Raw genomic sequence first — 17,118 nt, forward strand, 5'->3', positions numbered from 1 at the left:
TGGCAAAACCTGCTTATAGTGAGCAGGTCGACCCTACACCTGCATGGATAGTATGATACAGGTATTCTGTGGTGTCAGTGGCATGGGTCCATACAGGGCACATGTGTACAGCATTGTCTGGCCTCTGTGGATCACACCTGATGGCACCACATATGTTGCAGGCATTCAGTATGGAACACAGTGAATGCACAATGTCCGCATATATGTGCCTATTGTACCGTTGTACAGGGTGCCATGTCCTCTGCAGGCCACTGCATTCACACCATGCCTACCATCTGTCATCAATGTGCATGGTACTAGCAACATAGCGGGATATCCTAGCCAAGTTTGTTTGTGCATGGCACACGGGAGCGAGACATATACCAGGTACTAGTACGGCTGCATACTTTGTTCACCAGGCCTTTTGCCAGCTGTATGGGTATGGCTTGCCAACACAGTCCCGTGGCTGACTGACAGCTGTACTCCTCGTGAGGTGGCCAGTGTGTCATAAGATGTACACCACATAGGAAAACTACAAAATCCACTCCCAAACTTGTCCAATGATAAGACAATCACGGCCACCTCTACACAGGCTCTGACAGACAAACACACACTTGCCATGTCCTGTATACAAACCCCTGCCATATCACACTGTAGCAATACACGTTTAGGGCACGCGCTATGGAGAATACTGGGTTGCGGCACGCCTACAGGTGTATACCTAGGTGGGTGACAACAGCAAGAATGACAAAGGTGGTCATGCAATTTGTACAGAGAGTGCATACTCTACAATGCACTGTACTTGTCTCATGCAGGCAGACACACACACGCTTGGCATGTCTGGGATTAGAACACCGACCTAACTACTTTATTACACTACAGCATTACTCAGTTACAGAACGCGCTACCAGGATTACTGGGACACAGCACTCCCAGAGGTGTATTTGTAGATGGGTGACATCATCAGCCTTGCCAAAGGTGGGTATAAGAAATGTAAGGAGTGTGAGCAGTCTAAAAGTATTACTCAGTCCTCAGGCAGACGGGGACAAACACACACACACACACACACACACACACACACACACACACACACACACACAGCAAGTCTGGGATTAGAACACCGACCTAACTACATTATTACACTACAGCATTACGCAGTTACAGAATGCACTACCAAGATTACTGGGACACAGCACTCCCAGAGGTGTATTTGTAGCTGGGTGACATCATCAGCCTAAGAAATGTAAGGAGTGTGAGCAGTCTAAAAGCATTACTCAGTCCTCAGGCAGACGGGGACAAACACTCACACACACACCCACACACACACACACACACACACACACACACACACACACACACATGGCAGGTCTGGGATTAGAACACTGACCTAACTACTTTATTACACTACAGCATTACACAGTTACAGAATGCGCTACCGAGATTACTGGGACAGAGCACTCCTAGAGGTGTCTTTGTAGGTGGGTGACATCATCAGCCTTGCCAAAGGTGGGTATAAGAAATGTAAGGATGGTGAGCAGTCTAAAAGCATTACTCAGCCCTCAGGCAGACTGGGACAAACACACAGACACACAGACACACACACACACAGACACACACACACACACACACACACACACACACACACACACACACACACACATACATACACGCGCACACACACACACACACACACACACACACACACATACATACACATACACACACACACACACATGGCAAGTCTGGGATTATAACACCGACCTAACTACATTATTACACTACAGCATTATGCAGTTACAGAACGCGCTACCAAGATTACTGGGACCCAGCACTCCCAGAGGTGTATTTGTAGGTGGGTGACATCATCAGCCTTGCCAAAGATGGGCATAAGAAATGTAAGGAGTGTGAGCAGTCTAAAAGCATTACTCAGTCCTCAGGCAGACCAGGACAAACACACACACACACACACACACACACACACACACACACACACACACATGGCAAGTCTGGATTAGAACAGTGACCTAACTACTTTATTACACTACAGCATTACGCAGTTACAGAATGTGCTACCAAGATTAGTGGGACACAGCACTGCCAGAGGTGTATTTGTAGGGAGGTGTCATCATCAGCCCTGCCAAAAGTGGGTATATGAATTGTATGGAGTGTGAGCAGTCTAAAAGCATTTTTCAGTCCTCTGGCAAACAAGGACAAACACACACACACACACACACACACACACACACACACACACACACACATGCCAGTGGTGGGAACGGAATACCTGCCTATTTACAGATCACTATTACAATACTACACAGTTACGAGTCGCGCCACACAGACTACACATTTCAAGGCTGTCATTATGACCTTCTAGGAATGTGGACATCAACAGGGATGCTGGAAGTTAAGATGTACATACCTGTAAACCTGTGTGTTTAAAGTAGGAATCCATCCTAACCTGGAGTATGCCCATCTGTGGAATGGATGACTACTATCACTATACAGGGTTACAATGGCCATGCCCATACACAGAGGCACATAACTGACACAAGGTGTCACTGGGCATGCTCACACAGTGGCACAGGGCTGTTCGGAATGCACTATGTGTCCATCTACACAAGGTTATACTGGGCATGCTCATACACTTAGTAGCACAGGGCTGTCTGGGATGCACTCTGATTCTAAACACGGAAGGCCACAGTGGCCATGCTATTACAGATAGATGTAAAGAACACATTGTAATGGGCTCTGGTGTTAGTAGTTGTCATTGTTAGCAGGAACGCTGCTCTACATATATTTGACACTGGTCTTTTACACAACCATCTGCTGCTGTCCATCACCTTAGATGTACCATCCTATACCAAGCACAATATCACCACTCGCAGTGATGTCTTGCTAGGAGTGGAAACTGCTTGACCAACACAATGAGCCTTGCTAGAGGTGGCAACTGCTTGAACAACACAATGAGCCAATGTCCTGCTGTAACTACGAGGTTGTCCAGTGTTTGTCATTCTGGGATGACATGACTGACAGTAGACAGGCCTTTCACACATATCACATGCATTCATGATTCAAGGGAGTGGGGATAATACCCATCTGCCCATGCAGTGCCATTCCAAGGCAAATGTCCTAAACACAGGATAACACCCTGACACCTACAGGACAACTGCATTGTATGCTTATGCTAACCAGTGATAGATGTGTAGCGTCCATAATGACAGCTGTTCACTGTAGATCTAACAATGGGGAGTACTGACATCTGTGCAGTGAGGAACACCTGGCTGATGGCTCTGTAGTGCACAACAGCACTACCACCATATACCTCAGAACCAGACATGTGGGCCATAACACAGGTACGGACCGCTCCAGGTGGTGGTGTCCCCACATACATAGAGGCCACTCACATGTACTGACCGGTACCCCCACGAAAGGCATCACAGATGAGTCATGTGCAGGATACAGTGTCACATGTTGCATTCTAGGATATAAACCTCAGACACCACCATGCCCTTGGACCACCAACATGCATCCATACATGTTGTAGGACATATAAGAGTACACCACCATGTGACCCTTGACCAGTGGACTGTACCAAGCTCTACATCAACTGTAGAGAGTACCCATGTACTGACACAGTTGCATCATGTGTTATGCAGTGCAATGATACCACTGTCTGTAACCAGGTCAGCTGTACACATACCAGGGGCCCTCGGTTATTTACAGCATTAGCAGATGACTGTTGCTGTACACCAGTACACACCCTCATGTATGGATATGACATACATGTACCTGCCCTGGGTATGTACATGCCACACCCACACACACACAACATACATGTAAATAGCATAGCTGTTGTTGTCCTTTGTGCAAACAGGTGGCTACAGCCATTACACACATACACATGGAATGTAGGTCCATGGCTGCTGAATGCTAACAGTACATAAGGTGTGATATCAATGTTGACAGAGGTAACATTCCCTCTGTACTGGTCACCCATTACACCTATCATATCATACAACAGTCCATGTGTCATGTATGTCATTACACATGTCCACCAAATGCAATGCCTACAAACATGCCCAAATGACAGGATTGTAGGACCTACACACATGTACATGTAGTGGTGTGCGTTCAGATAACATGTGTGTGCAGTTGCTGATGTATGCAGGTGACGTGTATCCTAGTACATCATGCAGTTGCAATGCAGCCTCAACATTGACAAATTTTTATGGTGATATGCTGAATGTACGGAAAGATGTACCTCAGGTATGGACAGATGTGTGGAAATAACTAAGTGGTGGGGCATCTTTGCAGATGGATGTTTGCTGAGGACAGCTCACATGTGTGTCACAAGCAGTCCTACAATAACATGTGTAACCAGTAAGCAATGGTTTAGTTAACTGAAGGACATAACTCACAACTTAGACAACGGTCAGGGTGACAGCGAAGGTAAATCACTTGACACCTGTTAACAGTTAAGACATCCTGTGTGTATATATCAACACTGTTACCAAAGGAAGCGTCAGTACACTTTGTAACGCGTGCAATACTGCTGTAAGTCTGTCATACATATCATGAGATAGGCAGGTCTTTGATTGACAGTACTGGCATGTGTGGTTGCGTGTGTGTCCATATATGTCACGTATGGTGGGAAATACATCTCAATTGTTACTCACTCTCCTGTACACTAGTGTACACATCTGTGCAGACTGCACTGTAGAAAGCAGGACATAGGCAGGGGCATGTATCTCACACATGTGAGGTATCTGTATGTACATGACGTAGGTGTATTCAGTACTGAATGCCACAGTCTGTGTATGTGTGTGTGTGTGTGTGTGTGTGTGTGTGTGTGTGTGTGTGTGTGTATGTATGGCTGTCTGGTCCCTGGAGTGAGGATACATTTTACCATACTGAACTGATAAGACCCCTCCCCCCATCCAGGCGATGCAATCTACTATCTGTGTTGATGTCCCCGATCTTAGGCCATACTGACTACCTGTACATGTGTATTCTCTGTGGCGCATCATGTAGGTGCACAGTACTGTAATGATAAAAGTAATACTATAATGTTAAAAGTAGTCTGCAGAATTGCAGCGAGCTAGCTAAATGTACTTTTGAAAATGCTTTCATTAACATTGTTGCATTAGCGTCCGTACATGTAAATACATTTACATTGCTGTTTTAAACAAAAAGGTGAATAACTGCTATGTATTCTTTACTAAATGCTGTCTGACGAACTGAAGTGAGCTAGCTATATGTACTTCTGCAAACGCCATCCTGTGTTAGTGTTCCACTCGCATATGGTCAGAACAATTTGTCATTTTTTCTTTTCCTTTTTTTTTTTTAATAACAAAGAGGAAACAGCATTGCTATTGCTCTACATGTAGACCAATGAGTTAATAGGTTGCTAGTTATACGTATGTTGTAAAATGCCAACCTGCATTAGCATTCTAATTGTAAATGCTTCATTCAATATCCTGCTTGCACTGCTCGTGCGTTCACCAGTTATAGGAACACAGAAATTGTATCACAACAGTACCCAGCCTAGTCGCAGTACTGGTTTTTGTGGCGGACACTGCATTTACCATGCTTTTATTATGTATTAAATGCTAGCTGTTCCTGAATTTTCCTACAGCTCTATTCGTTGTGGAATAACTTGTATTTTGTATGTTATGGTGTGTTAAGGGCCAGCTATCCCTGAATTTCCACACAGTTACTTTTAAAATAACGTAGCTAGAGGGTTTGTCATCTCTACCATATTGTTAATTTGAATAACTGCTGTGTCTGAACTGTATATCTGATACCTTTTGCTACTGCTGCGTAGTGTTAATATACTTTTCCATTGTTCACTATAACACAATTTTCTCTCTCTCAACATATCTCTCCAGCTTGACTGTCCTGCTTCACCCTGTTGTGACTGCTCCTTGTTGGAAACCTAGACCTAAACTAATTCAAATATTCCCCATTAAGGGAATAGGACCAAGCCTCTCCATTACAGGAATAGGACCAAGCCTCCCCACAAAGAACAACCATTAAAGGAATCAAGAAAGTATGTGTAACTGTTGCTAATCCTACATATCAGATTGTATTTGCCTGAAGTCCCTGCTAGGTGGTTTAGCATGCTCACCTGCCAGGACAGCCAGCAGCCTAACCCTTCTTAATTCTGTTCCCCACATACAAGCCCCTGTTCTAGCCCTCCAGTTTACACTGGACTCTCCCCTTTCTTCCCACTCTAGGGATCTGTCCTTGCTGAGCCACAGGTGTACCATAGCATTTGTCCACTAGATGGCACCCTCTCCTCAAAATTCCTGACTTATTACATCTTTGCTTTATTTTTTGGTATCTGCATAAATCTATATTAAGGTTTTCTCTACTCCCCTTTCTCAACTCTAGGCTCACCCCATCCCACCAAATCCCTGTTCCCTGGACTCACCTTCAGCTATTAGTACTCCACAGATTGGTTCTTGTTCATCTTCATCCTTCCCTTGGCTCTGCCCACTCCGTTCGCCCTGCGGGCTCACTCTGCTCCCCTACCCTGCCCCCAATTCGCACCCGCCCCCCAGTACTTCTTCACTTATACCCTATAGCCACACCCATCACCCTGCCCCAGCCAACTAGTCACCTCCACCCTTCCACACCCACTTCTTATTCCTTTCCACGTTCACCAACACTCTACTTTACCTCCTCTCTCAGTCTCCTCCCCAAACTTACAACTCTCTTGCCCTAGTAAACTAGCCAGTCACAACATGCCTACTCTCAGTAACCTATCTCACTATGCTCTCAAAAGCCCTATCCTTCTCTATCCCACTACTACTTCTCCTCACCATATCCTGTATCTACTACCTCACCCAGCCAACTAACTCCAACCACACTCCATCCTTTCATACTACAAACCATCTTAGCCCACCTTTCTTATATTCACACTTCCCAATATCTCTATGCCTATACCCCATACAACATAATCTTCTCTTCCCTTATAAACGTATTACTCCTCACAAATATCCTATCCCTTCAGCAACTAACACATCCCTCATAAATCTAGCAAAGCTCAACCCTGACTCTAAGCAGACAAAGTACCTCTCCAACCTAATCCTATATCTGACTACCATTCTATTATCAGGAGATATACACCCCAATCCAGGCCCCTCCCCATCCCCCTCAACAGATAAATCCATACTACTCACCTCCTTAAATGCCCAAAGTATAGTTAACAAAATCCCTAATTTGCATGCCTGGCTTACATATAACAAACCAGACATCTTGTCCATCTCCGAAACTTGGTTAAAACCCCATATAAAAGATTCTGAAATAATATCACCCAACTACTCTATAATCAGAAAGGACAGAACCAACAAAAAAGGAGGAGGAGTAGCCCTTCTATACTTATCCTCCTTGTCAGTTACTCCTTATAACAAACCAACTCCCCAATTCAATAATGCAGAACTACTCCTGGCATTACTTCAAGTAAATAAATACAAACACATATGTATAGCCTCCCTCTTCATCCCCCCCGGCGACAATATTTCTACACTTGAGGACATCCTCTCCTGGCTTTCCAACAACATTAACAACAAAACTATACTTTTGGGCGACATGAATATCAATTGGTCCACAACACAGTCTCCAACAAACCCACTTAACATTAACCTATACAATTTTTCTCAGCTGATCACCTCCATAACCTAGCCCTCAAAAAAACTCTCCAGTGGTAGTACCCTAGACTGAATATTAGTCTCCCACCCTCATTATTTCTCAAATAGTGGCACCCTGCCTGATTCCCTTAGTGACCACTTGCCCACATTCACACATCGACTTGCCTCACCCCTACATATTACTCATAATTTTATTACTACTCGCTGCCAAAAAAACTTCAACCCCACTACCTTTTCCAACTCTCTAAAACCAATCAACTAGAACACCCTAAAAATTCTACCCTTGGAACAAGCAGTCGCCCACTTCAACTCAACTTTCTTAAACCTCCTAGAGCACCATGCTCCCATAAAAACAAAAAGAATAAAAAACAAAACTGCCCCTTGGTTAACAAAAAACACACTAGCAACTATGCACCTCAGAGATAAAGCATGGTCATCATATCAGAAATACAGAACCCCCCAGCTCAAAATGAATACAAAACACTCAGAAACAAAGTAAAAAAGCTCATTATTTCTGATCGACAGAATTACTTCTCCATACTCCAAAACAACAATAAAACAAACCCTCAAAAATTCTGGAAATGTATCTCCACCCTCCTTAATCCCAGCAAACCAGATAACCCCAGCCCAGACCCTAATGCTCCAGACATAGATTTGGCCACTCAATTCAACACCTTCTTCATTGATTCTAACTCCAAACTAACCTCATCTTTTTCATCTTCTAACCCTACCACACCCCCCACTACACCTCCATCCTCCTCTACCAACTTTTCACCCCTTATCTCTGCTTCTCCTCTTATCTCCTCTCCATCATCACATCCTCAAATTCTCCCCCACCCCTGTCTCCACCATTCTCACTAAAACCTATACCCACATCTACCATAAAAAAACTGCTTCAGAAACTGAAACCATGCTCTAATGCCCCTGATAACATTCCTTCTTACTTTCTTAGCATAGCTGCCGAAGCCATTGACTACCCCATCAGCATTCTAATCAACCATTCCATTCAAGAAAGCTCAGTACCCCAAATCTGGAAAAAGGCTTTTGTTGTACCGTTGCACAAAGTCAGCAGCAATAACAATATCACTAATTTCTGTCCCATCACTATCCTATCTCCTATCTCTAAACTTTAGAAAAGTGTATCCATCTACAACTCCTACCACACCTCTTAGACAATAACCTACTAACTCCAACACAACATGGTTTCAGACCCAGTCACAGTACTATGACCGCCCTTCTTTCCTTCCTGGAAGCTGTGAACAAAGCCCGGGACTCTGGCACATTGTCTCTACTCTCCTGCTTGACCTCTCTAAGGCCTTCTCCCACAATCTACCCTTAACTAAACTCTCTAAGCTTAACTTGTCACCTTCCTCTCTGAACTGGTTCACTAGCTACTTATCCAATAGATATCAAGCAATAAAATGGAAAAAAGTCACCTCCCTTTTCATCAACACCCCAACGGTTTTCTCCAGGGATCCATACTGGGTCCCCTTCTTTTCAATATATTCATAAACGATTTCCACAACTCCATCCCTTTTACAAACATTATCCAATATGCAGATGATTCAGCTGTTATCTGTTCTGCTACCTCCATCCCTACACTCCTAAAGCTTACATAAGATGCATTCTCAACCACCGAACAATGGATGAAAAAACATCACCTTGTACTCAGTGCCTCCAAAACCAAATTAATGGTATTCACCCCCTCCAAAACTACCTCTTTCAATCCAAGTATTTTCTCTATTACTAGTCATAACAATACATCTCTTGAACTGGTATCTGAGGCCAAATTACTTACAATTGAAATGTATTACTCACTGATAATATAGCGGTGAGCAAAATGTCCAAGTAACAGTAAAAATCAAACCGCTACTCCACAGCTATATCAAATATAAAAAAATGTTTATTAAAATATTTAAAACTGCTTGTTAAGGCATTTTCAGTACTTTGAAACACCACCAAATAAATCAGTTCTTATAAAAGAATGCTGTTATTTTCAAAAACAGACAGTCGTGCTGCAGAAAATTAGCAAATAAAACTTGTTTCAGAGAGAGTCTTCAAGTATATACAAATGAGCTTCAATGTTAGTAACAAGGTAAACACCCAAAAATGCAGAGTTCTATTTTCATTAAAGTGAGCCTTGGCTTACTACTGATGTTCAAAACTCACTTACAGGTGAAATGCTGCAAAGAACGCTGACTTTTCTTCGTTCTATTGAACACAAATTGTAATGCTCAACAGCACATTACATAAACACATCTTTAAACCAGAGTACAAAATTCAAATATGTAGCAGAGTGAGCTTATAGTTGAAACCAACTCTCCAAACTCACTCACAGAGGAAACGCTGTACAAAACGCTGACTCCCTCTTCCGTTAAGCATAGAACTGAAGACTCAACAACGTAACACTTATTGCAGCCAAGATACTGAGCAACTAATGCAATGTTCCAATGAATTCTATCGAACACAAAGTTGTAACGTCCCAAATACACAAACGATAAGCGCTTTCGGAAATTCCTTCATCAGATCATGTTGAATAGGGACACCATCATTCATATTTATACAAAAATCTTAGCCAATGAAATTCAAAGTGTAAAACAACACCTCCAAGATGATTAGTATCATTCACTTAGCTTCTCAGTTCTACAACATGCCTACCCTTCATCCAATGGTTGGTCTTCTTGCTTTTAACATTGGTTTGAGCAGAAAAATAGCATTAAGACCAGGGGCTCGGTCTGCTCGCAAGTTCACTATCCATTTGGTTTCACAAACTTCTGTTTTATTGGCTACATCACCTCTTTTAACATTTTCAGGTACACTTTCAATAACTTTAAAAAAGAAGCTATGACTAGGGAATTCCAGTACATGTACCGCAAAGGCATTATGAACATCTCCTCTTCTAATATCTCCCAAGTGTCGTAGTATTCTTTTTCTAAAATTCTGATTAGTTTTTCCAACATAGAAACATGGACATCCTTTGCAGGTGGCTAGATAGACAACATTTTTAGTGACACGTGGCTTTGCAGTTAAAGGTGAAAACTCTATTCATTCCTGGACAAATAAAGTCAGCACCTGTCTTCCCTGTCCAGCAAGGACACAGGTGGGATCCCAGGGGTATATTTTCTGTTTCCCATCCAGTTGTCAAGGTTTCTCTTAAAAAGAGGGCTAGTGAGGTACTCTGCTTGGCATGGAAAGGGAGTCTATTCTACAGATGGGGAAGTCACTGGGACACAAACCTATCCCACCAACAAGTTCTATTAATGTCACAGACCAGATTGAGACCTTGCATGTGGGTTGTACAAGCAGAATTTGACCTACAGATATGCAGCAACTCCATCAAGGCTGAGTCTGAAATGACCTTGTATGCCTGACACAGGTCACTTCTGAGCAGTCTGCACGAGACTGAGTAGAGGGACAGGGCTTTTAGCATATCTGCACAGGATAGGTGTTTTAGACCCTGGATTTTCCTGGTCAGGAACCTCTGTAGTCTCTCCAACTCCTGCATGCGCTTGGCAAGGTACATGCCGAAGGGGGCACTGTACTCGATAATGGTTCTGATAAGGGAGGAGTACAGGGATGTTATGACCTCCTTGTTCCTGGATGAAATACTCTTACTTATGAGGTGGACCATGTAGAAAGCCTTCCATACAACGTGGTGGTCAAAAAGTCAGGTTGCTATCAAACCGGGTGCCCAGGTCCCTTATGACTGATTGTGTGTTTAGCACGTTGTTAATATAATTAGTGGGAATGCCATTTTCCCCAAAGGGGATAATGATGTATTTCTTGGAATTCAGTTTGAGGCCATACTTCTGGCACAAGTCATTAGTTTTGGTAAGGCCCTCTTGGAGGATGTTCACATCACTAGGGGAATTTATGACAGTGCCCAGCTTGCAGTCATCAGCAAACTTGGTCAGTCACAGACCACTGGTTTTGGCTTGCACCTCAGAAAAATATATCCCAAAGAGTAGAGACGCCAAGACCGATCAATGGGGTACACTGCTTGTTATGGGTCTACTACTAGAGTTGGCTTCCCCTATTTTGACCGAGTGGGTTCATCAGTCAGCCAGTTAGCTACCCATCTGGTAACATATGGGTTGATTCAAAAACAACTTGAACCCGAAGCAGCTCACCCAATGAAGACATCAGACCGTCAAGAAAATTCAAAAAGAGTTGTCAATTTATCATCAAGCGCTCCGTTAAAAATCACTTTTCGTCGAGTACACTTCACTCAACTCCATCAGATAAAACAATGCAATAACCATTTCTGACCACAGAACCTCGCTCAAACTCCTTCCATGGTCACATGCACACAACAACAGCATTGCCACTCACTAGATGTCAAGACATCCACCCACTTATTCAAAAGCCAAAAATACATTGTCACATTTGCACCAATGTCAACACTGCTACCCTCCAAACTCAAATTCATATCGCAATCCAAGAGCACACCAAGCGCACAAATACATACCAAAGTATATATATATATATATATATATATATATATATATATATATATATATATATATATATATATATATACAAACTCCTTCCATACAATGTGAATATAAAACATAAACATAAAAATATATAAAAGTAAAAAACCCCTATCTATTGTTCAAGACATCAACCAACTACTCTACTCTATTGTCCAAAAAAACTCTCAAACAATCAACAACACACTCTGAACCACCCCAGCCGCTCCACCACATTCAAGCATCCACATCATTTTGATTCATTTGGCCCCACTTCACTTTACTTTGTTTTACACAAACCCAGAACCTAGTGATGTAAATACCCACAAAGAAACCTGCCCAATAAAGTCGTGCAGTTAAAGCAAATGCAGAACATACAAATACATTAATTCAATTCAATCATGCCATTGTTGTTCCACTGCATACTCCATACTATCCCTAATCTACTTCACGCACACACCACAATCTCCATCAGAGTCACATGAGACTACATGAGGGCAACACATGTGCGCACCCACAGATTGAACTGTTTTGAACACCAGCAGAGCACAAACAAAACTCCACAGTCACAATGGAAAACTCCTTCTCACTATCCTGCCAGACTCTTCAAACGCAGCACACACACCATTGAACTCAGCTCATCAATGCCCGGAAACTGGCAGGCATCGAGTCTCAACTGCCAAATCAACTCAAATCCCTCTAGTCTAAGTGACTCAGGACCTTCTCTCCCATCACTCCTCAGCCGCTGGATGACCCCGAAGTTGAAAAGATGCCCTGGGCTGTCACCAATGTGTCCAGCCAGTGCACCCCCAAGCCCATTTCCAGCAATACAGCATGCATGTTTGTACATCCCATCACATAGCCCCCCATCAATCCCACCGATACAAAACGCAGGGCATGATATGCACCCAGCCAGACAAATAACCTGCCCGCTTCGGCAATCGAATTCGCCTTTCGCCCCAAACTCTCTGCCTCTGATTTCAAAACAAAGGCCCACATCCATACATCTACAAAGACGGCACACACCATATTTGGTAGGTTTCTGAAATCCATCTTTCATACATAGCAAATGTTTAATGTTTTTCTCATTTTTGTAACTATAGTGTGGATTATCTCCCACTATGGAGCATATTCTGGAATCTTGAGTAAGAATAGGCCAGAATTTACCAACAATTTCTTTTATCTGTGCGCTGTCTGTGCTGTAAGTAATATATAGTCGTGTAAAAGGTAAAGAATGCCTCCTCTTGTCATGGGCTGTAGAATTCCGTCTATTTTCTGTGTGTAATGCATTCATATCCAAATCAACATCTCTCTCTGAGTACCCTCGTACTTGTAGACAATCTTGCAAGTTAGTCATCTCTTGTTGAATCACAGATTTTTGTGTACATCTTCTATTAATTCTTAGCATCTCATTCTTCATGATGTTATTAGTAACATGTCTAGGATGCATGCTACTTTTATGGAGGTAGTGATTTCTCCATGTAGGTTTCCTATAAAGTGTGGTCTCTGTTCTTCCATCATGAGTTAATATAACATTTAAATCCAGAAAATTGACCTGTTCACATGACACTTGACTGATAATCTTCAAGAATGATGTGGTCTTGTTCATATATTGTTGAAATAACAGAAACTGAGCTTTACTCCCTTTCCAAAGGGGAAAAAGGTCGTCTACAAAACGACCATAGAATTTTACATTCTGTAGCCAAGGATTATGCTCACCAAGAACATATTGGCTTTACCATCTTGAAAGGACACTTTTCGCGTAACTGTTGGCACATGGCATGCCCATTGCGATGCCCCATCTTTGCCAATAAACAGAGTTACCATAATGAAACATGTTTGTGTCTAATACAATTTCCAAAAGTGAGCATATTAAGTTGGCATGAACATCATCCCTGTTCTCTTCTTCAATTACTTTTCTTACAGCTTCGACTCCAACGTCGTTAGGTATAGAAGTAAACAGACTAGTGATATCCATAGTAACTAATAGCAAATCTTCTTTCTCTTCCAGAGTTTCTAAAGCTCATGATAACTTTTCCATAAAGTCATCCGTGTCTCTAGGAATTCTCAATAATATTTGCTTAAGATCTTTCTCCACAAACAATGACATGGAGGCCAAATTACTTGGGGTCCAAATTGACAGTCAGCTTAAATTCAACTCCTACCTTCAATTAAACATAAAAAAAACACCAAAAACTTGGCATGCTCTACCGACAGAATAGTTATCTTACACCCTCCGCTAAATTCACCCTCTCTACCACATTTCTCATCCCCTCCCTCCTTTATGGAGCCCCACTCCTAACGAACCTACAATCTTCACTCAAAACACAACTCTCCTCTTGCTATAACAAAATTGCCAAGTTTGCTACCACCCATAAGTCCTCCTCACACCACTGTTCATCTCTCCACAAACTAAAATGGTTAGAACTACCCAATCACCTCACTACGTCCAACTGACTCTTGCACACAAGCTCATCTTCAACCCTTCCCTCTGCCCCTCCCTTTCCTCTACCTTTAACATGCACCTCCCTGATAGAATACTAAGATCTAACAACCAAAACCTAATTGAATTGTATAAACCAATTCATCCCCCAGGAAAGAATCTCCTATCCTAGAGTCTAGTTCGTCTCTGGAACTCCCTACCCCCATCCATTCATAATATCTCAAATCACTTTTCATTCAAAAAATCCCTTCACTCATACCTAATATCCCCTTGGGAATGCTCCTGCTCCCACCCCACATAATCTCCTCCCCTATTCATACTGGTAATTTCCACTTACTCTCCTAAGCTCATAGATCTTGCTTTTGCTTGTATTAAGCTATTTATCCTGAATGCATGAAAGGTACCTCTTAAGTGTAACCTACCCTAAGATGAAAAAGCTTCTCAGTTTCTATATTGTAAAAATTCTATGTAAGCTCATAGAACTTGCTCTTGTTTGTATTAAGCTATTTATCCTGAATGCATGAAAGGTACCTCAAGTGTAACCTACCCTAAGTTGTCAAGCTTCTCAGTTTCTATATTGTAAACGTTTTTGTTTTCTGCTTTACAAGATTGTAATATCTGTATATTTGTTCACTAGTCTGCTGTATTTCCAAAGTTTCCTTTTTCCTTTCATTTTTACTAGTCCATAGTAACTGTATAATTGTAACCAAATACCTTACTGTAACCTAGCTACTTGTTTTTGGAACTTTTCTCCCCAGAACTCCACTGAAAATGGGTTCTTTTTGGCCCAATGGACTATCCTGGCCAACTGCAAATAAATAAATAAATAAATAAAATGATGATTTGCACATAGGCAGGAGTCCTCACTTCACCAGTAGCAACTGTGTGCGAGTGTGTGTTACTGTGTCGGTGAATCCGTGAGTGTATGGGTGTGTTACTGTGCCACTGAATACATGTGTATCAATAATTGAGTGTGTGGGTGTAGTTGTGTGTTGGCATCTTGTCATGGGAATGTGTATTACTGCTTCCCAATGAGGCATCACACTTCCCACTGGCCTCTACCCTTGTAATCAGCTAAACCGCTCTCTTACCTCACCACTCCATGTAACTGTACCTGTGATGTCACCCTGTATGGATGTCACGTCTGTAGCCACAGTAGCTTAATACACAGCTATCATGCTCTTGGATCAGTAGACGTGTTTGGAATGTGGGACATTCTCACTGTTATGTGGCAGCTACACTCTGCATGCTGGTATATTCATACATACCTGTGAGTAGTCCACATTGACATATGGCACACTAACTGCAAACACTGACATCCACCGGCACGTGCAATTAGACCTGAAGGAGAACAGCAGAACATCATGACCAACATGCAGTTACTGTTGTTACACAAGACACATACTGTTAACAGTACAAAATGCATTGTACACCTGTAGTACATGGTATGTCTGCCGCCTGTCAACAGTACTCAACAATTGTAAACTACACTTATCTTCCTAGTCTGTTCACCCTGTGCATCAGACCATATGAGCATGTCCCTGCACCAATGGTGTGGATGTCAGGGATGTGGTACAGGCATCATCATATGCACAGGTTGATAATGCTTGCCAGAGGCCTAGGCTGCACCATTGGATGACATCATGTGTGTGGGTTAGGGCCTTAGATGTAACTGGGCGTGTGTGGATGTTATGCATGTGTGTGTTGCGGTGCCCTACATATGTTTCCAGAGTGTGCGTGTATGTATGCACACAGTTTTGGCATGTGTCTGGCCTACACAGGGGTATTATTGACAGCTGCAGACTGTACAGGTCAGGTGTTACAGTTCATGGTGTCTGGCCATGGACATGTGACCTGTGCCTGCCAGGGGTTGCACGGGCATTACCAGGCAGAGGTGCAGATTGGGTACTGTCTGATGTCACTTGTCCACTGGAACCGTGTCCCTGTTGGGACTGCCCCGGGCCATGTGCACATGGCCTGCTGTATCGTGGTGTGGACAGCATGGCACCAGATGCACTCTGCTGCCACCGCCACTATGGGAGCGGACATGTGAGGTAGCTCGTACATGTAGACCTGAAACAGGTGATGTAGCAGGCCTACGTCCACATGCCCGATTCCTCACTCCTACCAGATGTTCCAACACAGACAGCTCATACTCGCGGATTGCTATGCCATGATCAAGGACTCAAACCATGTCACCCAACCGTCTAACCAAAGCTTCAGCAATCTGCTGTTGAGCATTTACCATTGCCTGGATGTTGTTGTTTAAAGAACAGACAGCAGCCCTCTGAAGCCTCTGATCTTCTCTCTTGTGCCATTCAGCACTTGCCTGTGCCTCCATTACAGCCTGAAACATGCATCTGGTGACATCAGCTGCTGTGCTCTATCTTGCAGGAGCATGTTGGCCAGAGGTCCTCCTACAAGCAGCACTGGCCATGTGCCTGTGTGGGGCACCACCAGTCAGTTGGCTGACACCATGGTGTGCAGGCACACCTTCCATAGCCCCCACACTTTCCTGTTCCAGGCTACCACACAGCAACTGTCCTTCCTCTATGGCCACTGGTGATGG

The sequence above is a fragment of the Protopterus annectens genome, chromosome 5.part0 (genome assembly GCF_019279795.1).
Source record: "Protopterus annectens isolate FY-2018-M chromosome 5.part0, PAN1.0, whole genome shotgun sequence".
Taxonomy (NCBI): domain Eukaryota; kingdom Metazoa; phylum Chordata; order Ceratodontiformes; family Protopteridae; genus Protopterus; species Protopterus annectens.